This window comes from Aquarana catesbeiana, linkage group LG08 (assembly GCF_042186555.1).
Source record: "Aquarana catesbeiana isolate 2022-GZ linkage group LG08, ASM4218655v1, whole genome shotgun sequence".
Taxonomy (NCBI): Eukaryota; Metazoa; Chordata; class Amphibia; order Anura; family Ranidae; genus Aquarana; species Aquarana catesbeiana.
This window is the reverse complement of record NC_133331.1, coordinates 114,965,639-114,989,367: the sequence shown is the minus strand read 5'-3', so window position 1 is coordinate 114,989,367 and position 23,729 is coordinate 114,965,639.

Below are 23,729 nucleotides of genomic sequence, written 5' to 3'. Positions count from 1 at the left end.
CCCTGTTACCTTTTTTCTCTTCGTGTCAGGAAAACTTGTCAGGGTTGTCTCTCTGCAGAAGTGCATGGTTGTCATTTGAAATGTTTTTTCAATGTTTTCATTGTCTATAACAACTTATCCTTGTTTGTATAGCCTAAAGGGCCACTACCATAAAATAACGTGTTTCAAGAATGTACTCTGCTAATTCTGTAACACAATAGAAATTCTATTTTTGTCCCCAGACTTTAGCGGTGGGAAGTTTTGAGTGAGCAAGAACAGAAATAAACAGCATTGCAGTAATAATGGGTATAGAAAAGTTACAGGATTGGAAGATGTTCAAAGTGAAATAGTACAGTATCTTATGAGCCATTGTCTTGGTAACAGATAAACTTAAAGCGCTAATATTCTTGGGCATTTAAAAAAAAAATCCTGCAAGGCAATGGCATAATGTGCTAGTATGCACCGCACGGGAGTCATGGCCCCGACACGGAGCTCTGAAGTTACGGCGCGGGTATGCTGTCCCTTTAGAGCGCATGCAACATCACCAGCTGCATCCTGTGTGAATACCTCCTAAACAGAGCAAGTTTAGGAGATATTCACTATACCTACAGGTAAGCCTTATTATAGGCTTACCTGTAGGTACAAGTTCAAAAGTGGACATTACTACCACTTTAAGAGACATCAGTATATAATCTTGGTGAATCACTGAATAACATTTTTCCATACACCTAATGTTTAAATCTTGTAGCTTATATAATTTAGTTTGAATTTTTATTGGTATCAAAGTTTTCATAGATATTACTTATGATAGTTGGGTATGAATCTCAGTAGGACAAATATTGGTTCTATTAAAAGGGATATGTAAGAGAAATGGACCCAAATATTTTGCCTATGCTGGTGTAATGTGTGGGAGGATACAGGCTTAACTACAATGCCCCATACACACGATCGGACTTTCTGACAACAAAACCGTGGATTTTTGTTTGAAGGTTGTTGGCTCCAACTTGTCTTGCATACACACGGTCACACAAATGTTGGCCAACAGTTACGAACGTAGTGACGTATAAGACGTAAGTGATGTCGCCATTACGAACACTAGTTTTACAAGACTGAGTGCTTCTGGGTCGTAATTGATTCTGAGCATGTGTGGACTTTTGTCCGACAGACACAATCGGAAAGTCCGACAACAAAAATTTGTTGGCGGAAAATTTGAGAACCTGCTAGCCAACGTTTGTTGGCAGAAAGTCCGACAACAAATGTTGGATAGAGCATAACACGGTCGGACTTTCTGCCAACAAGCTCACATCCAACATTTGCTGTCGGAAAATCCAATCGTGTGTATGGGGCATAAGGGCTAATAATGCCCTGTACACACGATAGGATTTTCCGACAACAACGTTTTTTTTTTTTTCCCGACGGATGTTGGCTCAAACTTGTCTTGCATACACACGGTCACACAAATCTTGTCGGAAATTCCGAACGTCAAGAACGCGGTGACGTACAACATGTACGATGAGCTGAGAAAAATTAAGTTCAATAGCCAGTGCGGCTCTTCTGCTTGATTCCGAGCATGCATGGAACTTTGTGCGTCGGAATTGTGTACACATGATCGGAATTTACGACAGCGGATTTTGTTGTCGGAAAATTTGAGATCCAGATCTCAAATTTTGTATGACAGAAATTCCGATGGAAAATGTCCGATGGAGCCTACACACGGTCGGAATTTGCAACAACAAGCTCCTATCAAACATTTTCTGTCGGAAAATCCTATCATGTGTACAGGGCATAAGGGATCATTTTGAAGATAGGTATCTAGGTAGGAAGGGGTTATTGAATGTGAGGACTGGGACTATAAAAATTCCAATTTTTGTCAAGCTCTTTGATTTTTTATTTATCTCCATATATACAAGCAGACCAGTAAAAGTGACAGTGACAAGAGTTGGGGAAATTATAATATTGCCAGGTATATTTGAGCAATTGCTGCAAAAAGTTTTAAAAACAAGTATACAAATAAATCGTTTTATATAAATAAAAGTTATTACTGCTTGCAAAAAAATCTTTATTCATACGCTGAATATTATTATTACTTTCTGCAATAGGGGAATTGCAGAAAAACAAGGAAACCTGTATTTATAAAATTGCTTGTTGTGTGGCTGTCTGTGACTTCAATAGGTCAACGGAGATGTTTCCTTTAATTGATATATCAAAGTTAGAAAAGGTGGAGCTATTTCTCTAATATATGATTGTAATAATAATATCAATGATGATGATAATAATAATAAAAATATTTTTTACTAGAACTCAATGTTCTGTCAAAACTGAAAATACTCTCCAGCCAGTTATTTGATCCTTAAAACAATAAAATAAATAAAATTATTTAACTGACAGAAATGTCTGCAAAACCTAAGAGCCAAATATAAGAGGAGAGATAATACAGTGTGAACTGGAGAGAGTGGGGAAGGGTTAGGACTTCTTAAGCCGCGTACACACGATCGGTTTTCTCGTCGGAAAAAGATATGACGGCTTTTCCAACGGGATTCCGCTCAAGTTTGCCTTGCATAAACACAGTCACGCAAAAGTTTGCTGAAATTACGACCATCAAGAACACGGTGACGTACAACACTATGACGAGCCGAGAAAATTAAGTTCAATGCTTCCGAGCATGCGTGGAATTGTTCCCGAGCATGCGAAGGGATTTTGCGCATAGGAATTGGCACAGATGAATGCATTTTCGGATAGGAACTTTTCCCGACCGAAAAATTGAGAGCATGCTCTCAATCTTTTGCTGGCTGGAATTCCGCCAGCAAAATACTGATAGTGCATACACACGGTTGCATTTTCCGATGAAAAACTCTCATCGGTCTTTTGCAGGCCGAAATTCAGATCGTGTGTACGTGGCATAACACATTCTGCTGCCATCAGAAGCTCAGTTGGAAATATTCTTATACCTACTGTCTGGAAAAAACATTATTACCAGGACAGGAAGTGAGGGGGAGTCTCTCTAACAGCAACACAGATGGAAATGTTTGTTTCAACAATTTTATATAAACTCGCGTTGATTAAACGTAATTGTGAAAAGAAAAGATCTGCAACTGCTGTACATAAGATGCTAATCACTTGAAATCATATGATATAAATAAGTACAGCACTTGTAACTGTGCAAAATAAAAAACAAAAAAAAACAAATGATGACATCAAATATAAAGTCCAAAAAACATCTAATATAAAGATATATTGGAAATAACGTCCCAATATAATAAAGTGTTCTTGTGTTCCAATCTTCTTATAAGTGCTGATGTGCTCCAAAAAACTCTCTCTGTTATGTGACACACACCCCTCCTGTGTCATTACTCACCTGAGATAATGGACCCCTAGCTTTTCAGTCTAGGGGTCAGATAGGCTTAGATCTGGTAGGGAACGGTGGGTCACACAGGTCCAATATGGATCTCCCCCCAACGTAGTTCTAAAAGTTCGAGATGTTCACCAAAACCACAATAAAAGAGAGAACCAATAGTGAAGTGCTGTAAGGCTGTGTTTTATTGTGCATAAATAGAATTTTATAGTACTTACAGGACAGCTGTAAAAAAAACGAGCATATAAAAAGCAAAGATTATTTTCTGGAACGCCGCAGCCAACGTGGAAATGTTTGTTTAGTTGTCCGTTTCCCTGTTGCAATTACTTCCTGTCTTCTCATACTGTTCTGTTGCCCCCAGAACAGTATGAGAAGAAATCTAATGGAGCCCCATATAGTAGTAAAATCTAACACCTATTCTAACCCTTACCCACTTTATTTAAAACTTAAAACAAACATTTTGGGTATGGAAAGACGATAATGTCACTGGCAAAAAATGAATTGCATAAAGACTACTAGACAATACAGCTACATTTAGAAGTCAGAATATTGAAAAACAATTTGTTAAAACATAACTGTTGTTTCAGGAGTTCCATCCCTTCTAGTGGGTTCTGTGTCTGAGGTCTGTCAGTCACTACAAAGGCAACCCTTTTAGGAACCCTCTTAGTTGGGTCTTCCTTTAGCTCACCCTGATGCTGACTTGAGAGGGGTAGAGCTGCCACATTATTACCAAACCTTTGAGGAAATTCCCTTAGACGTGTCCCAGGCCCTCTGCTCATTGAGGTTTGTAAGTGCATCTTGATTTTTTATTTATTATTTAATTAGGTGATATTCCACACAATTCAATGCCTACTGTTTTGTCTGTAATTACTAAACATTCTGAAGAGTTATGCCGCGTACACACGGTCGGACTTTTCGTCTACAAAAGTCCAACGGACGCCGACGGACTAAAGCTGGCTGGTAATCCGATCTTGTGTGGGCTTCTCCGGACTTTCAGCAGACTTTTTCAGCCTCAAATCCGACGGACTTTAGATTTGAAACATGCTTCAAATCTTTACGTCGTAACTACGACGGACCCCGAAATCCGCTCATCTGTGTGCTAGTCCGACGGACAAAAACCCATGCTAGGGCAGCTATTGGCTACTGGCTATGAACTTCCTTATTTTAGTCCGGTGTACGTCATCACGTACGAATCCGTCAGACTTTTGTGTGGTCGTGTGTAGGCAAGTCCGTTCGTTAGAAAGTCTGCTGCAAGTCCGCCGAAAGTCCGCCGGAAGTCTGTCGGACAGGCTGTCGGACTTTTGTAGACGAAAAGTCCGACCGTGTGTACGCGGCATAAGAGTGTGGTCTTCTGTAGGGGCGTACCTAGAGCATTTGTCACCCGGGGCGGATCCTATATCTGACACCCCCTCACTCACCATGCCTGTACGCACTCAGCCCCCCCCCCATACCTGTACACACTCAGCCCCCTTCATACCTGTACGCACTCAGCCTCCCTCATGCCTGTACACACTCAGCCCCCCCCCATACCTGTACACACTCAGCCCCCCTCATATCTGTACACACTCAGCCCCCCTCATACCTGTATGCACTCAGCCCTCCTGTTACCTGTACGTACTCAGCCCCCTCATACCTTTATGCACCCACCCCTCCTCATACCTGTACGCACTCAGCCCCCTCATACCTGTATGCACTTAGCCCCCTCATACCTGTATGCACTCAGCACCCCTGTTACCTGTATGCACTCAGCCCCCTCATACCTGTGTGCACTCAGCTCCCCTCATACCTGTACACACTCAGCCCCCCTCATACCTGTACACACTCAGCCCCCCTCATACCTGTACACACTCAGCCCCCTCACACCTGTACGCACTCAGCCACCCTCATACCTGTATGAACTCAGCCCCCTCATACCTGTATGCACTCAGCCCACTCATACCTGTATGCACTCAGCCCCCTCATACCTGTACGCACTCAGCCCCCTCATACCTGTACGCACTCAGCCCCCTCATACCTATATGCACTCACCCCCTTCATACCTGTACACACTCAGCCCCCTTCACACCTGTATGCACTTAGCCCCCTCATACCTGTATGCACTCAGCCCCCCTCATACATGTACGCACTCAGCCCCCCTCATACCTGTACTCACTCAGCCCCCCTCATACCTGTACAAACTCAGCCCCCTCATACCTGTATGCACTCAGCCTCCTCATACCTGTACGCACTCAGCCCCCTCTTACCTGTATGCACTCATCCCCTTCATACCTGTACACACTCAGCACCCTTCATACCTGTACTCACTTAGCCCCCTCATACCTGTATGCACTTAGCCCCCCTCATACCTGTACGCACTCAGCCCCCCTCATACCTGTATGCACTCAGCCCCCCTCATACCTGTATGCACTCAGCCTCCCTCATACCTGTACGCACTCAGCCCCCCTCATACCTGTACGCACTCAGCCCCCCTCATACCTGTACGCACTCAGCCCCCCTCATACCTGTACGCACTCAGCCCCCCTCATACCTGTACGCACTCAGCCAGACTCATACCTGTACACACTCAGCCAGACTCATACCTGTACACACTCAGCCCCCCTCATACCTGTACACACTCAGCCCCCTTATACCTGTACACACTCAGCCCCCCTTATACCTGTACACACTCAGCCCCCCTTATACCTGTACACATTCAGCCCCCCTCATACCTGTACGCACTCAGCCCCCCTATTACCTGTACGCACTCAGCCCCCCTATTACCTGTACGCACTCAGCCCACCTCATACCTCTACGCACTCAGCCCCCCTCATACCTGTACGCACTCAGCCCCCCTCATACCTGTATGCACTCACCCCCTTCATACCTTTACACACTCAGCCCCCTTCATACCTGTACTCACTCAGCCCCCCTCATACATGTACGCACTCAGCCCCCCTCATACCTGTACTCACTCAGCCCCCCTCATACCTGTACAAACTCAGCCCCCTCATACCTGTATGCACTCAGCCTCCTCATACCTGTACGCACTCAGCACCCTCATACATGTATGCACTCAGCCTCCCTCATACCTGTACGAACTCAGCCTCCCTCATGCCTGTACACACTCAGCCAGACTCATACCTGTACACACTCAACCCCCCTCATACCTGTACACACTCAGCCCCCCTCATACCTGTACACACTCAGCCCCCCTTATACCTGTACACACTTAGCCCCCCTTATACCTGTACACACTCAGCCCCCCTTATACCTGTACACATTCAGCCCCCCTCATACCTGTACGCACTCAGCCCCCCTATTACCTGTACGCACTCAGCCCCCCTATTACCTCTACGCACTTAGCCCACCTCATACCTCTACGCACTCAGCCCCCCTCATACCTGTACGCACTCAGCCCCCCTCATAACTGTATGCACTCACCCCCCTTCATACCTTTACACACTCAGCCCCCTTCATACCTGTACTCACTGAGCCCCCTCATACCTGTATGCACTCAGCCCCCCTCATACCTGTACGCACTCAGCCCCCCTCATACCTGTACAACTCAGACCCCTCATACCTGTACGCACTCAGCTGCCAGCTGCCCCCCCCACACACACATACCTGTAAACACATACACGGCTCTACCCCCACTGTATACAAACAGCCTCCTCCCTTGACTTATACTCACAGCCCCCACTTGTAAGGTGGTCTTTTTTGTCCCAGGTCTTGATTCCACATGTCCCTGTGAAAATATTACAGGCAGTAACACCAGGGGTGCACATACATGAAGCAGCCAGAGGTGGCAGTATAGAGCTCGATGTGAGCTCAATGACAGAGCAGCCGACTCGCACAAACACAGAGAGCCAGCACAGCCACAGACTGAGCAGAGAGCATGTCTTGCACCCGACACTGCCTTGTCCCGGCTCCGATTGCCAGCCTGACACCCCCCTAATGTGTGGCATCCGGGGCACCCCCCCCCCCCGTAGGTGGGCCACTGGTCTGCTGTTTTATGCTATCCAAATGTTGGCTTAGCAAATCTAGTCTTTACATTGAGAGCCTTTGTCAGGTCTTTAGTTTAAAATGGAAAAGAAAAGGCATATATGTGGAAAAGTGACATCAGTCATAGAGCTGTAACCTGGCCTCTGCTCTAGGAGGTCTAGGATGGTTTTCACCCCTGTTGGCTGAATCACCTAACTAAAAGGAGACATTTTAGGGGAAGGGGACAGAACGGCACGTTTGCACAGGTGATCTGATAGAGAGGAACAACATACCATTCCGATACCAGTCCGGTAGCTACCATTGTTTTACCTGATATAGAGCGGTGCACTGGGGCACCTAATCTATGTGAGTACCCCAGTTGGGGGCCTTTTTTTGCTTTCTGTGTATTAAACCATTAAAACTCTATTACACTATCAACTCTTTATTTTATACACTCATCGAGGTACCATACTGACGAGTCCAGGATTCCGGTATAACTACAAGAGCCCAGAGGTGGTTCATATGCGTGTTTTGACTGCGCTTAGTTGCAAGGTCGCACGCTCTGAGGTGAGCATTAAATACCTAAGGGGAGCACCAGAGTGAGGAACATCACGACATGTTCTGGATTTTATAATCGGATGAACCTTTTTGCACTTAGCGGTTTTATAATCGCATGAACTTTATTACATCTGGATAGACTCTTTTTGGATACCATACACTTGTACAGGAGCACTTCTTTGAACACCCAGCAATGCAATATTGATATACTATATAATACTGGATGCTATGCACATGCACAGGAGCACTTTATTATGCATTAGTGGGTCACTGATAATCTATACAGGATCATAAAAGTGGGAATTGCACCTCTTTGCACAGTAGCACTTTATATCTATTATCATCATTGTTTATGCTTTTATATACACATCTTTTATTTTTAATATATGTGTAACATTTATATTTATCTTTAATATTTGTGTTAATTTATTGCACTATTGTCACTTTCCACTCTTAAGAAAGAAGTTTTTTTCACTATTGGAGGTTAGTATTGGTTAGTATTAGATTTTTATATGTTTCTTTTTACACTGGTATAGTGTATGTGTATATATTTATTTATTAACATTTGCATGATATATGAGGCATGTTTAACGCTTGCAGATGATTTTTGATAATTAAGGCATTTTGAATTAGTGGAGGCTCACAGGACTCTTTATATTTTAAAAGGAGACACCTTGTCTGCCAAATGATCTGTATTTCTGTCCATAAAGTTCTGAGATTTACAAAGCTAGCCACACAGCACAGTCAGGCCTACCGTTAAAAAGCAAATACAAACATTTCTGCACTGGCCCTAAACCCCCTCAACCCAAGCTGCTGTATAAATATATGAATTAACTCCTTCATGACAAAGGTGAAACAAATCTTAATGTCTAAACACAGTTTTGCAACTTAGACATGTATTAATAAAACACTGCATCTAATAAGTGTGTCCAGGTGAATTATACCTTGGAAAACTGGCACATATCGGTAAATAAATATCATTTTTTAACCGCTTCAGCCCCGGAGATTTTACCCTCTTCCTGACCAGAGCACTTTTTGCGATTCGGCAACTGCGTTGCGTTTTTTTCCCCACAGATAGAGCTTTCTTTTGGTGGTATTTGATCATCTTTGCAGTTTTTATTTTTTGCGCTATAAACAAAAAAAGAGCGACAATTTTGAAAAAAAACACAATATTTTGTACTTTTTGCTATAACAAATATCCCCTTTTTTTTTAAAAAAGCAAATTTTTTCTCAGTTTAGGCTGATATGTATTCTTCTACTTATTTATGTTAATAAAAATCGCAATAAGCGTATATTGATTGGTTTGCGCAAAAGTTATAGCATCTACAAAATAGGGGATAGATTTATAGCATTTTTTTTTTTTACTAGTAATGGTGGCGATCTGCGACTTTTATCGGGACTGACATTATGGCGGACACATCGGACAATTTTGACACATTTTTGTAACCATTGGCATTAATACAGTGATCAGTGCTATAAAAATGCATTGATTACTGTAAAAATGTAATTGGCAGTGAAGGGGTTAACACTGGGGGGGGTCGATCAAGGGGTTATTTGTGTTCCCTAGTGTGTGTTCTAACTGAAGGGGGGAGGGGACTGACTAGGGGAAATGACAGATCGCTGTTCATACTTTGTATGGACAGACGATCTGTCACTTCTGCCCTCAGAGAACTGGGATCTCTGTGTTTACACACAGAGATCCCGGTTCTTGCTGTGTTACAAGCATTTGCGGGAGCCCGGCAGTCATTGAGACCGCCTGACATTCGCATCGGCTCTGGGGGCGAGCTGGGGGCGCGCGCGCCCCCCTATTTGCCGCCTTCAGGAGCGACGTAACATGATGCAATTCGCCTGCCCATGCCATTCTGCCACAGTATAACTGCGGCGGCTGGTCGGCAAGCGGTTAAACTTTAGCTGTATATTTCTTGCTATTACCATAACCTGCCACCAAAGGACAACCCAAAATAAATTCTCCTGGTGATCACAGTGATACCACATAGCACATATTTGTAAATTATTTGTTGTATGTACCTATAGTAGGGCCTAGAAACAATAGTGCACATTTTGCTTTTTTTATCCTACCTAAAACACACTGACACTGATACTAAATAAAAAAAAATGCAAAATGCTTTTTTTTTCTAATCCTTCCTAAAATACATTGACCCTGACCTTTGACCCAACCTTGATGCTAGCCCTGACCTAGATCAAACCCCAATCCAAATATTTGATCTTTACTTATTTTTTTTTTTTTTTTTTTTACAAAGTTTTTTGTGTTTTTACTTTTCTCCTCTAGCAAGGAGAAAAAAATGCAATGTATTAAATAATGTATTTATGTATACAATGTATCTTTTTCTCCATTCAAAAGGAAGAAAAACACACAGGGGTGGGCTTTACAGTGACTGATCACTTTGATAGTCAATCACAGGCTATCACAGCAATTATGTGATCAATAATTGGTCCTAATCATTATTACAAGAATCAGAGCTGTCTGTGCCAGCTTAGTTTCTGTCCTGGAAGTGCATTGTGCAGCACGTCTTAGCACAATCCAGTAGTACATATATGTGGCCAAACAGAGACCCACTTCTGTGAGGCTGTATATATGCATATGCTTGGTGGGAGTATGTGGAGATCCTAGGAACCAGGGGATTGGCTAATGTTTGTTTAAACACTGCTTGGTTTACATGGATTTATAATTATTTTACTATATACAGTTGGACTGATTTTACACCATTGTTTTCATTGTATTGTTTATTGGATGGAATACTGATATATTGATTTGATGCACCTTTATTGATTTTCACAGAATTTTCTGTTATGATTTATTTTAATTTTGTTTATATATGTATTGATGCATTGATTTAATGCACTCCTTTTTTATTTGTATAGGTTATTTGTTATGGTATTAATTATTGTTTATGCATTTCATTATGGGTAGCGCAGTTTGTTGCATATAAAGCCCGCTGTTGAACTTTAGGCACAAAAACTTTTATTTAAATAAAATCCTCAATGTCCACAGATGATATAAAGCCACTTTTTATGCACCAAATGCTTCTGAAAACCCAGTTATTATTACCTAGTTATCATTAGTTGCAACATAGTCTGCATAGAGAGCAGGGCCGTGGGAGGGACCTAGGAGGCCCCACCCCTATGGGCGGACTGTTGAAAACGACATTGGGTGTGTATACAAGACCAGTCAACCTGCAGAAGGGGACGGATCAGCAATAACTCCTTTTCATTACGGGAAGCTTTGGCACAAAGATAACATTTCAGACTGAATTACTACGCTGATCTGAAAAAAACAAAATACACAAAAGGACACCAAAAACGCAAGTAAGAATGCAAATTGCATTTGTATTTACACAATATTTGCTTATCCTGGATTTCAGTTTTAAAGGATAACTCTAGCCCCCGAGCTGAAGCTGCTTTCATTCATCTGGCACTTGGGCTTTCTCTAAGTAAAAATAAAAAATCCAAAGCGCCAAAAGAATCTAACTATTGGTATGAATAAGTGATACTATATAAATTAATAGCTGCAGTGAATAAGACCTTGCAAGTGCAAAATGATACTAAAAATACAAATAAATATACCGCGCTTAGTGCCACAAATGTTAAATAAATATCACATTTGAAAAGTGATTTATGCTTGGAGCCCCTCCCACTATTAGGCAAAATCTGTCCTGTGCCACTCACTAATGACCTCTGAACTCTGCATTATATACTAATGACCTCTGAACTCTGCCTCACTACTAACTCCTAAACTCTTTTTCACTATCTAATGACCTCTGAACTCTGACTTACTACTTTTACCTTTGTGTCACTTAGGCTACTTTCACACTGAGGCGTTTTTCAGGCGCTAAAGGGCTAAAAATAGTGCCTGTAAAGCTCCTGAAAAACGCCTCCCCTGCCTCTCCAGTTTGAAAGCCTGAGTGCTTTCACACTGGAGTGGTGCGCTTGCAGGAAAAAAAAAAAAAAGTCCTGCAAGCAGCTTCTTTAGGGTGTTGCTGGACACGGCTCCTAAAATGCCCCTGCCATTGAAATCAATGGCCAGTGCTGCCGAAGTGCCCACAAAGAGCCTTGGCAGTGGCGCTTTTAACCCTTTTTCGGCCGTTAGCGGGGGTTAAAAGTGCCCCGCTAGCACCTGAAAAGTGTCGCAAAAACTACGGTAAAGCGTCGCCTAAAAACGTGGTGCTTTACCACCGACACCCCGCCCCAGTGTAAAAGTTCCCTTACTAATGAACCCCTGCACTCTGTGTCCCTGTAAGTCACAGAAACTATTCAGCATAATGAAAGTCACACCCAATAATTGTAGCTGCACTTTTTTTTCACGGGCAGGAGAGCCCAACTTATGATTTTGCACAGGCCCACTATGTTTAGAACACACCCCAATAACCAACCTTTCTGAGCAGGTGCAAAGGGCACCATCTTGTATCACTCTTGCAAATTGAGAGAGCTGAACAAACCAACCCACCCAAGCAAAAAAAAATAAAAAATTGTATGACCCTGTGTGTGTAGCAGGCTGCTATGTAACAGTTTTATTCTGTGAAATTCCCAGATCACAATGGCAGTGCAGCTGCAGTAGCCAGCTATACACTGTGCTGTGGCTGTGTGTAAGGGAATGCAATCTCAGCTATTTGCTGTGTGGGGAGGAGGAGATCTGCTACCTGTGCCCAGGCTGTGTGCAGTGCAGGGATAGGAGAAGGAGCTATTCTGAGTGCCCTACCAGCAGTGTCCTCTGCCCTGCCAGCAGTGACCCCTTTCCTCTGTCCTGCCAGCAGTGACCATTGTCCATACCTCTCAACATTTTGAGATGGGAATAAGGGACACCTACTAGCAAACGTATGTAGGCATAGGACACACCCCCTGCCACACCCCCTTAAAGGAGAATTAAGCAAAAACAAAAGGTTAATTAAATCCACAAGGGCTTTTTTTTACCACTACTATTCCTTTATACTGGCTATTAAAATTTACAAATGCAGCAATTTATAATTTAGATGAAAGGTTTAGCACTGGAAAACACTTTTTGAAAGACAAAAAGTGCATTGTATATACAACTATATATATCAGACCAAAATGAGGGACAAATGAGGAGGAATGACGGACAGAGGGACATTGCTCCAAATCAGGGACAGTCCCTCGAAATCAGGGACAGTTGGGAGCTATGCTTGTCCTCTGCCCTGCCAGCAGTGGCCCTTGACCTCTGCCCTGTCAGCAATGACCCCTGTCCTCCTTTTTGCCGACTCTTGTCCTCCTCTCTGCTGACCCCTGCCCACTGCCCTACAAACTAATGGCCTGTGTGCACTGCCCTACAGACTGCTGACCCAATTCTCTACTCAGCTGACCTCCCATCCTCTGCCCCTCTGTCATTTTTTAGTGCACCCTCACATCAGACAGGCTAGATCCAGCCCTGATGGGACCCGAAAATCTCGGTGAGAGCCTGATCTCTGTGCTGGGACTGCTCTGTGCAGCGTGCTCCCAGTATAAACACATATATGCGGCCCCACGGGTAAACACTCGCTTCCTTGTCACTGCATAAATGTGAACACTCAGCAGGAAGGGGTTAAAGTGGACTGAAACTGATTAACTATTTTAGTGCCATTACTATGGGTATCGCGAGGAAGATAACAGATGGTGAGTGATACACTTTTATCATAATAAAACGAATAGCAATAAATGTAACTGGGTAACACTGTCTCTGCACAAAGTAAAATAAATGAAATAGGTAAACTAAAGTTAGAGAAAGCTCTGTGGTTGTATCAGTGTGGGTGGTCTTATTTGTGAATTTAAAAAAGTAGATGTAGGTGGACCTTGCATTGGCTTTGCTAGTTACAGGATCCAGTTTTTATGTATTGTGGTCTGCACTATACTGGTGGATATTGAAACCTTATGAATCACACTCGACTTATTCTGTCAAAACTTTGTTCTTCACTGTTTCAGTGACAAACAGATTTTTGTAATTCCGCTATCACCATCTATTTTTTATGTGTAGAAATTCAGGACAAATAATTAGTAAGTTTACCAGAAATATGCAAAAACATTTGGTAATGAAACATAAAAATGTGAAGCATTTGATGAATGTATGATCCCCTATTCCTTGTAAAATGAAAACATCTGCTGACCTGCACATGTATAACTTGGCAGCCAATACCTCTTCAGAACAGGAGTGATTATTACTGTACATCATAGCCTTGGGCAAGAGAGGTGAATCCAGGTTGTTCTGTGGAGAGATTATCATTTCAGTCAAATCGTGTATAGCATGCTCAATGCTAGGCTTTACAAACATTTGTTTTAATGTTATTATTGTGGTTGTTTTTATCTATATGCGGTATAAGCCTTATGTATTATTATAGCTGCTAGCAAAGGATTTGATGAAGGCATCTGTTGAAATGCAGAAGCTGTTGTATGTTTTCTCTTAGGAAAAAAAAAAATCTGGAGCAATCTGTTCAACAAAATAGTGCTCATTAAAATGTACATAAAAGTGGAAGTAATAACAAGACAGTACTGTACATACATAACGGATATACATATGATGTAACCATTTTACCCACAAAAGGATTTGTAATTCTGCTTAGCTAGTTTTGCACAATTATTTCCTAGTTTGGTTTGCAGTCTTCCTAATGCCCGGGCAGGCAAAATAGGAAGATGTAAAGCTGGACCAAAAACTAATGGTGGTAACTGCTTATCAATACAATTTGACAGATGTGTTTGAATCAAGACTGGTTGAAAAAATATTACAAATACTTTGACAGGTAAAATAGTTAAAGAACACACGCATCTTTGTGCACTTGTCCTTCAGAATCCCCCTTCCTTATTTTTGGTAACAGCTAAGGATGGAGCTTGCATTTGCAGGGCTCAGAATTTGTACTGTCGCAGTTTGACAAATTAGCATACTAAATTGTGTGTCCCCACACACCCACTGAAGCTAAACACCAGCTGCCGCCAGAAGTCATTAATTTACTGTTGATATTACTACCACCATTAAATGAGAAAGTCCCATTGTGTGGGCTGCAAGTGTCTTTAGGTGGTAGGACTCAAGCAGCTTCCTGCCGCCTAGCAACTTAAGGTCCCTAGCAACCATGATGTCAATGGTTGCTAGAACGCTAGTGAAATAAAAAAAAAAGAAAAACCACGATATGTGTAACAACCAGTGGTGGCTGGCACTCAATTTTCTTGGGGGAGGCCACCCCCCCCCTCCCCCAGCCAGCCAGCCACATAATCCACCCCCCGGCGTTTGCTAGATTGCCGCTCCCCCCATCGCTCGATTAATCGCACGCCAGGCCACCCCCCTGCCTCTGCACTTACCACATCCAGTTGGCGGCTTCCCCCCCTGGAGAGAGAGAGAGAGAGAGAGAGAGAGTTGTGCATGATGTTATAAGCCTAGGCTAATGACCAGACAAGAAACAAGAAGTGGGCTGTATAAGGTATTTACTGTCAGAAAAAAAAATGTTTCACTATCCAAATTTAAAACAACAAGGGCAGAAGATTTATTAGGTGGAAAGTTGAAAAAATGACTGAAGGTCTGCTTTTGAGATGTAATGACAGTTTTTCTGTGCTTCAGTTAAAAATGAAACCACATGTAATTTGGACTGACATAAACATTTAGAGACCACGCAGATAATACCATGAATATTGTACCTTTTGGTTAAAACCACAGCTCCCTACTGGGTTGTTTTTTCAGAACTAAATTTTGGCTCAGTTATATATCTCTACAAACAGCCTGTCACCTAATACTGCAATTTGGTAGAAACTACCAACAATATTATGCCCAGCTTGCTGAAGTACAAAGCCAGAGTACTTTATCCAGACATACTGTACCAAGAGCTGCAAAACAAAAATGAAACAAATTATTGATAATGTACCCCTGTGTCGCTCACCACAAATTTTAAACCTTTTTTTAGGTGAAGAGACTGTGGGGTTAATTTCTTAAAGGCAAAATAGACTGTGTACTTTGCAAAGTGCAGTTGCTCTTTGAAAGAGCAGTTGCTTCAGAGCTTAGCAAATTAGGAGAAGTGCTGCTAACTTCCATCATCCAATCATGTGCAAGCAAACGCTGTTTTTTTTTTTTTTTTCCTTGCCCGTGATTGGGTGTTCTTTGTAAAGTGAAGCTTTACCTCATTTAAGCTCTGGGGCAGCTACACTTGCAAAGTGCACAGTCTATTTGCCTTTAGTAAATCAACCCCAGTGAATCATGATTGTGGGTGCAATAAAGTCATGGTTGTCAGTGTGGAATTCACTTATTTCTAACACAATGAAGTTGGTGTACTAAAGGAGTAGGGGCTCTTCTTAGCAAAGTGTTCACTTTTTGAGGTTAATAAATAAGGTGAACTTGTGCAAGCTGCCACTGTGAAAATAATTTGAATTGAAGAAATCAAGAATAAAAACTCACCATGACTAGTACATGCCAATCACTCGTGGCCGTGGTTATAAAGTGGGCATGACCAATAGAGTGAGTGGTACTTCAGGGTTTATGACTTGTGGTGTGCCAGCTTTGTTACATTGTTTTGCAATTTAGACTAGGGCCTGTGGATACACTTAAGGCCCCTTTCACATGAACGGACCATTCAGGTCCGCCTGTCAGTTTTGTCGGCGGACCTGAATGGGCGCTCCATGTTAGTCTATGGAGCAATGGATGTCAGCGGTGACATCCAACCCGGTCTAACCCGCTAAAATCAGATGGATGGTCCTATGTTCACATCCGTCCCTGGCAGATCGGATCTGGTGAGAACTGATGAAAACGGACATGCTGTCCTGCCGTAGCAACCAGCGGCGCTCGACAAGACTTCAGGTCTGGTATGGATATTAAGGGGAACGCCGCGCCAAAATTTTTTTTAAAATGGCATGGGGTCCCCCTCAAAATCCATACCAGACCTGAAGGACATCCTCCCCATGTTGAGGGCATGTGGCCTGGTACGGTTCAGGAGGGGGATGCTCTCTTGTCCCCCCCTCTTTTCCTGTGGCCTGCCAGGTTGCGTGTTCGGATAAGGGTCTGGTATGGATTTTGAGGGGGACCCCCACGCCATTTTTTTAAAAAATTTTGGCGCGGGGTTCCCCTTAATATCCATACCAGACCTGAAGGGCCTGGTATGGAATTTGGGGGGACCTCCACGCATTTTTTTTTTAATTTTGATTCGGGGTTCCCCTTAATATTCATACCAGACCCAAAGGGCCTGATAATGAACTGTGGGGGAACCCAAGGCCATTTTTTTCAATGACTTTTATGAGTATTGCAGAGACCCTACAATTCATTATAGCTGCCGGCGCTACCGCTAGTACTTTAGTATGCCTGTAAAGTGGAGCATGTTTCCCGTGTTTACAACAGTCCGAGAGCAAAATGACATTTCTAAAGGAAAAAAAAGTCATTTAAAAGTACTAGCGGTAGCGCCAGCAGCTATAATGAATTGTTGGGTATTGTCTTATATAACTGAGGGTAGGGCCACCTGGTGACCCCGCCCCCTCTGACACACGGGGACTTAACGGGGACTTCCCTATGGTTTTCTCTGTGGTGTCAGAGGGGGGCGGGGTCACCCATTATGTAATTGGGTGACCCTGCCCCCCTCTGACATCACGTCCCCTTGTTAAAGGGGGCTTCCAGATTCTGATAAGCCCCCTGCCTTCAGACCCCCACAACCACCGGGCAAGGGTTGTGGGGATGAGGCCCTTCTCCCCTTCAACATGGGGACATCCTCCCCATGTTGAGGGCACGTGGCCTGGTACGGTTCAAGAGGGGGGGCACACTCTCATCCCCCCTCTTTTCCTGCAGCCTGCCAGGTTGCGTGCTCAGATAAGGGTCTGGTATGGATTTTGAGGGGGACCCCACGCCATTTTTAAAAAAAAATTTGGTTCGGGGTTACCCTTAATATTCATACCAGACCCAAAGGGTGCACTGTGGGGGAACCCCAGGCCGTTTTTTTTTCAATTACTTTTATGAGTATTGCAGAGACCCGACAATTCATTAAAGCTGCCGGCACTACCGCTAGTAATTTTAAATGACATTCTTTTCCTTTAGAAATGTCATTTTACTCTTGGACTGTTGTAAACACAGGAACATGCGCCACTTTACAGGCATACTATAGACACCAATATGAAATTTAAAGGAATATTTCACTTTTATTGTTTCACTTTAAGCATTATTAAAATCACTGCTCCCGAAAAAATGGCCTTGGATATTAACCTTTAAAATTAGCACTTTTGATTTCTCCCATAGATTTTTAAAGGGTGTTCCGCAGCTTTCAAATTTGCCGCGAACACCCCAAATTGTTCGCTATTCGGCGAAGGGGCGAACATCCAATGTTCGAGTCAAACTCATGTTCAACCCGAACAGACAGCCCATCCCTAGTCACCACAGTAACTCTCAGCATGTGTGTCAGTGTGCACATTAATAACTCCCAACTTTGGTACCAGTTGATGCAGTCATACCCGCCAGCACTGTTGTCAGTGGATGCTATAATAGCCGCAGCCATTGGTGTCAGTGGACACAGTAATAACCCCCAGCACTGGTGTCAGTGGACACAGCAATAACCCCCGGCATTGGTGTCAGTGCTGCAGTAACAATGACCAACATTGGTACCAGTGAATGCAGTAACAACCCCAGAACTGGTGTCAGCAGTTGCAATAACCACCCCCAGCAAAAAAAAAAAATCCCCTTAGTAGTCAGGAACAGTAATATTAACCCCCTCATTTTAGGGATTAGTGGCAATAATATGAAGCCCCTTTCGCTGGTGGTCAGTGATAGTAATATTAATTGTCCTCAGGATTCAGTGCTTTGTGCTTATTTTCCTGAGCACAAGCTCCCATGTTGCTGCCTTTCTTCTGCTTGGGCTGGAACAATAGTTTAAGGCTGGGTTCACACCTATGCGAATTGGATGAGGGTTTCACCGCATCCAATTCGCATGGTAGGAGATTGTGACTGGCTCTCTATGAAGCTGGTTCACATATTTCCACTGCGGCTCTGGTGCGAATTTGCACAGGGGTCTGTGTTCGTCTTTTGGTCTGATTCAGGTCCGAATTCAGCCCAAAAATTCGGGCTGAAATCGGACCTGGAACAGTGAACGGGGACGCACCGGACCCCCTGCTGTGAGCCGCATGCGGCAATTGTGTGAACCCAGCCTTAATGTTAGGCGGAGATCACTCTTCCTGACTGTATAGGTTTTATTTAGAACTCAACACCCTGCTGCCACTCAATAATGTTTTCATGGATCCTGCAGGACAGCCCCCAGGACTGATGCGCTGGAGTGTCAAACGACACCTATTCCTGTGTTCAATACTTAAGTATGTGCTAACAAAAATTTTTTTTTTTCATTTACTTCCCTCAGAATTGAGTATTTAACACAGATTTGTCTTATTTACTAACATTTATGCTGCTAAATGAACAGCCTTTTTGACTTTAATAAATCAACCCCCAATTTGCGCATGTGTTGCCAAATCTTTGATGTACATCATGACAGCTTAACCACTAGCCGACCCACTCACGCCGATATGCGACAGCAGAGTGGCACCGCTGCACAAAGCGCCGTACCCGTACGGCGTTTCCTTTAAGAGCCATAGCAGGTGCGCCCCGAGCATGAGAGCCAGAACGGGGATTTGTGTGTGTAAACACACAAATCCCTTTTCTAACAGGGGAGGAGAGACAGATCATGTGTTCCTACTAAGTAGGAACAGCGATCTGGCTCCTCCTTTAGTCAGTCCCATCCCCTCACAGTTAGAAACACACCTAGAGAACACAGTTAACCCCTTGATTGCCCCCTAGTGTTAACCCCCTCCCTGCCAGTGACATTTAATTAGTATTCAGCGCATTTTTATAGCACTGATCGCTGTATAAATGTCAGTGGTCCCAAAAAAAGTGTCAAAAGTGTCCGATCTGTCCGCCACAATGTCGCAGTCCTGCTAAAAATCACAGATCGCCGCCATTACTAGTAAAAAAATAAAATAGATAAAAATGCCATAAATCTATTCAATATTTTGTAGACGCTATAAACTTTCTGCGAACCAATCAATATACGCTTATTATTTTTTTAACCAAAAATGTGTAGAAGAATACATATTGGCCTAAACTGATGAAAAGAAATTTTTTTTTTTTTTTTTTTTTTTTTTTTTTGGGGGGGATATTTATTAAAGCAAAAAGTAAAAAATATGTTTTTTTTTCAAAATTGTCGCTCTTTTTTTGTTTATAGCACAAAAAATAAAAACCGCAGAGATGATCAAATACCACCAAAAGAAAGCTCTATTTGTGGGAAAGAAAGGAAGTCAATTTTGTTTGGGTACAACGTCACACGACCGCGCAATTGTCAGGTAAAGCGACGCAGTGCCGTATAGCAAAAAATGGCCTGGTCATTAACCACTTCCTATCTGTGCTATAGCCAAATGACTGCTACAGCACGGACCTACTTTGCCGGGAGGGCGTCAATAGAAGTCCTCCCATGCTTGAGCAGCCTGCACGCCCCCCGCAGGGTGCACACGGCTCGCTCTGTGATCAGCGAGTCTGAGACACGGCTGATCATAGATCGGACTAAGGGGTCGATCCCGACCCTTACCACATGGTCAGCTGTCAACCAATGACAGCTGATCATGTGATGTAAACAGAGCCGGTGATCAGCTATTTTCTCTCCTCATGCTGATGGCTTTCATGTGCGACTTGCTGTACTGATCTTGGCTTGTTCTTGACTATCCTTACCTGCTTGTTACCCCAACCTTTGGCTATCTCCTGACTATCCTTACCTGCTTGTTGCCCCGACCTTTGGCTATCTCTTGACTATCCTTTGTTGTCTGCTGCTTCCACTCTACCTTCCTGTAGTCTAACATTAGCGTGAGCTGGGAGGCCCTAGGGGTCGCAACCTGGAGCCAGACTGCAGCTAAATCCATCCCCACCACTAGGGGCCTCTGATGAACACCCGCTGACTCTTAGATTCCCCGCCTTGGGAAATCTCATGCTCTAGCTCATAGTGTCATCCATGTAGGTACTACAGAGTACCTGCTCTCCTGTATATCCTAGAGCTCCATCTGCAGCAGTCAGCCGTAGGGTCCACTACCTTGCGGTGCACTCCAGACCCCAACGGGGTGCATCTGTCACCTGGACTCAGGTGACCTGACATTCAGTGACCATATTCCAACCTTTTTGTAATCTCAATACACATATTTATCCTTAGTCAGTGTGAAACTCAATCCAATGTACTTCCTACACATCAAACAGCCTACCAGAACCAACAGACCCCACACTCAAAGGTTTTACAGTGCTTAGAATGGATCCCAAATGGATGATAGGATCAACATACTCCTCTCTATTAGACACCAATGGCAATCCTCAAAAACTCAGCCATATCACAGAAGGAAAATAAGAGAAGACTCCATAGTGTAGTGATGCCTCCAATCATTTATTAAACAGGAAGAATTCAGTACTCACAAGCATAACAGATAGTGTAACATGACACAAGGATGATCCATCTTTATAGTGAGTGCCATTACGTCACTGCTACGCTCCACCATCTGCCCAACGTATGTTTTGTCTCAGAGGACGTCATACAGGGGCATCAGAGTTTTTGTCTGGCCCGCCAACAGACACAGAAGCACAGATGACAGTGTGGGAACCCGGGGTGAGAATGGGCTGTAGGAAAGGTGTGGGTGTGGGTGTATTTTGAAACTCCAAGGCACTTGAACTGATCTGTTTTATTTTATGCTTTACCCTAGGTTCACATCTATGCAGCTGCGGTTGATGCATTTTTCCTCCTCGTTTTGCGGTGTGTTTTGCATTTTTAATTCCAAATGTATTTTTACGTGCAGTTTTCATGTGTTTTGTGTTTTTTTAACAAACTGTGACTAGCTGGTTGTTAAGGAGCGGGCTGGAAAGCCGGCTGCCACATCCTTGACAATCAATGAGTCATCAGATGTCAGCAGGTTTCCCCGCTTACAGCTGAATGTAAAAAAAAAGAATTGTTGGCAATAAAAAAAATCTTTAAAAAAACGGCATGGGGTCCCTCCCATCAATCCATATCAGGCCTTTATCCGAGCATGCAGCCCAGCATGTCAGGAAAGAGAGTGGACATGGCTTCAACATGGAGGGGGGTTGGGGCAGGGTGCCCCAAAGCACCTTGTCACGATGTTGATGGGTCAAGGGCATCTTCCCCACAACCCTGGTTGCTGGTTGTGAGGGTCTGCAGACAGTGGGTTTATCAGAATCTGGAAGCCCCCTTTAACAAGGGGGGCCCAGATCCTGCCCCCCCCCATGTGAATGAGTATGGGGTACATAGTATCCCTACTTCTTCACCAAAAAAGTGTAAAAAGTGAGTAAAGACACAATACAAGTTTTTGACAAGTCCTTTTTTAAAAATAAAAAACAATGTCCCCCAATGTAGATCCTTCTTCAATCACAACACCAGCCATTACTGCCGGCCCGAAAAAAAAACAAAAAGCTCCAGAGCTTAGTAAATGAGGGGATCTTAAGTGCATTAAAATCGATAATAAAAATGAAGAGATGATTAGGTTTGTCCTCCCAGAAGCTGAATAAACATTTCAATACCTCTAGAGAGTATACACACTGAAATTTAGGTTACAAAATATAAAGTACATTACCAAGAAATTATATCTTACCTTTTGGGTCCATTACAGCCCATATGCAGGTGAAAGGAATGTTTCCATATTAAGATTATGTAGTGTTTACTTTTTTTTAAGTTAAATTAATCTCGTGCAAACTATTGAGGAGCCAAAATTTCATAAGCATGTAGAACAAGGCTATCCTTTCACTGGATCATGCAGTCCAAAAGGTGTTCTATGAGGCACCTATGTAGCCTCTCCTGCTTTCTTGGAGATAATATATCTGTCTTTATAGGGTCATGGTAGGTTACCTGGAGGTCAGATGGGAACCCTATGCACTCTTTCAACTGCAAACAATGGTGTAAATCTCTCCTTTCCAAAAGTATTAAAGCGGTATTAAACCCAAAACAAAAAATGTAACATACTGCAGCTTACCAATCCTTAGATGTGATGGCTGCATTTGTTTTCTTTTTTAGGCTTTTTTTCCCCTCTGTTTTCACCTGGTGATCTGGTTAGTAACACATATCTTCTGTTAGAGTTCCTACACTCTAAATGAGGGAGCACAGGGGCACCTTTGGACTGCAAAATTGTTATTCTGGGAGCGGAGAGTGTTAGATGCACTAGAAGATTCAGATACACTAACAAACTGAAGCTGAACTCCAGATAACACTTTATAAGCAATTACAGTAAACAGTGTTGTTCCTTTTGAGATACATCAATAAAAGCTTGCCATTGTAGGCACCCAGACCCCCCCCCCCCCCCCCCACACACACACACACACACACACACACACACACACACACACACACACACACACACATTTTAATTTACCCACACAGGCATTAGAACTTACTATATAACTATAGACATCAGGGGAGTCCACAGAGTTTTAGGCCTGGTCTGGAAGTTCTGCATCATCTACTGGGGTGCAGTAGGTGGTATTGTGGCTGGTAATACTGGTAAATGTTTTCTGGTGCTTTCTTAAAGTGGAACTTTACCCATAACAATTTGATAAAAAATAACGTTCTTTGACTAGGAACTTACATTCCACGTTAATAATTATGCTACCAATATGAATATGTGCTATAAATTGTTTCCAGCATTGCTCTGATTTCTTCTTGCTGGAGGCTGCCATTTTGCCGAAGCCCAGAGCTCCTGAGCAGAAGTAAATCAAAAAGCGGAACTAAACGAAAAGTTATATTCCTGGAATGCCAAGATTGCCAACTGTCACATAGTCACAAAGTTTCAAACCATTAAACGACTATTGTCATAACTGATCACATGTGCAGCACCATGGCAGTTACAGATATAACAGAAGCAGCTTCCTTGGCTGTAAAAGATAAAAGGGTTTAATTCCCTGTCA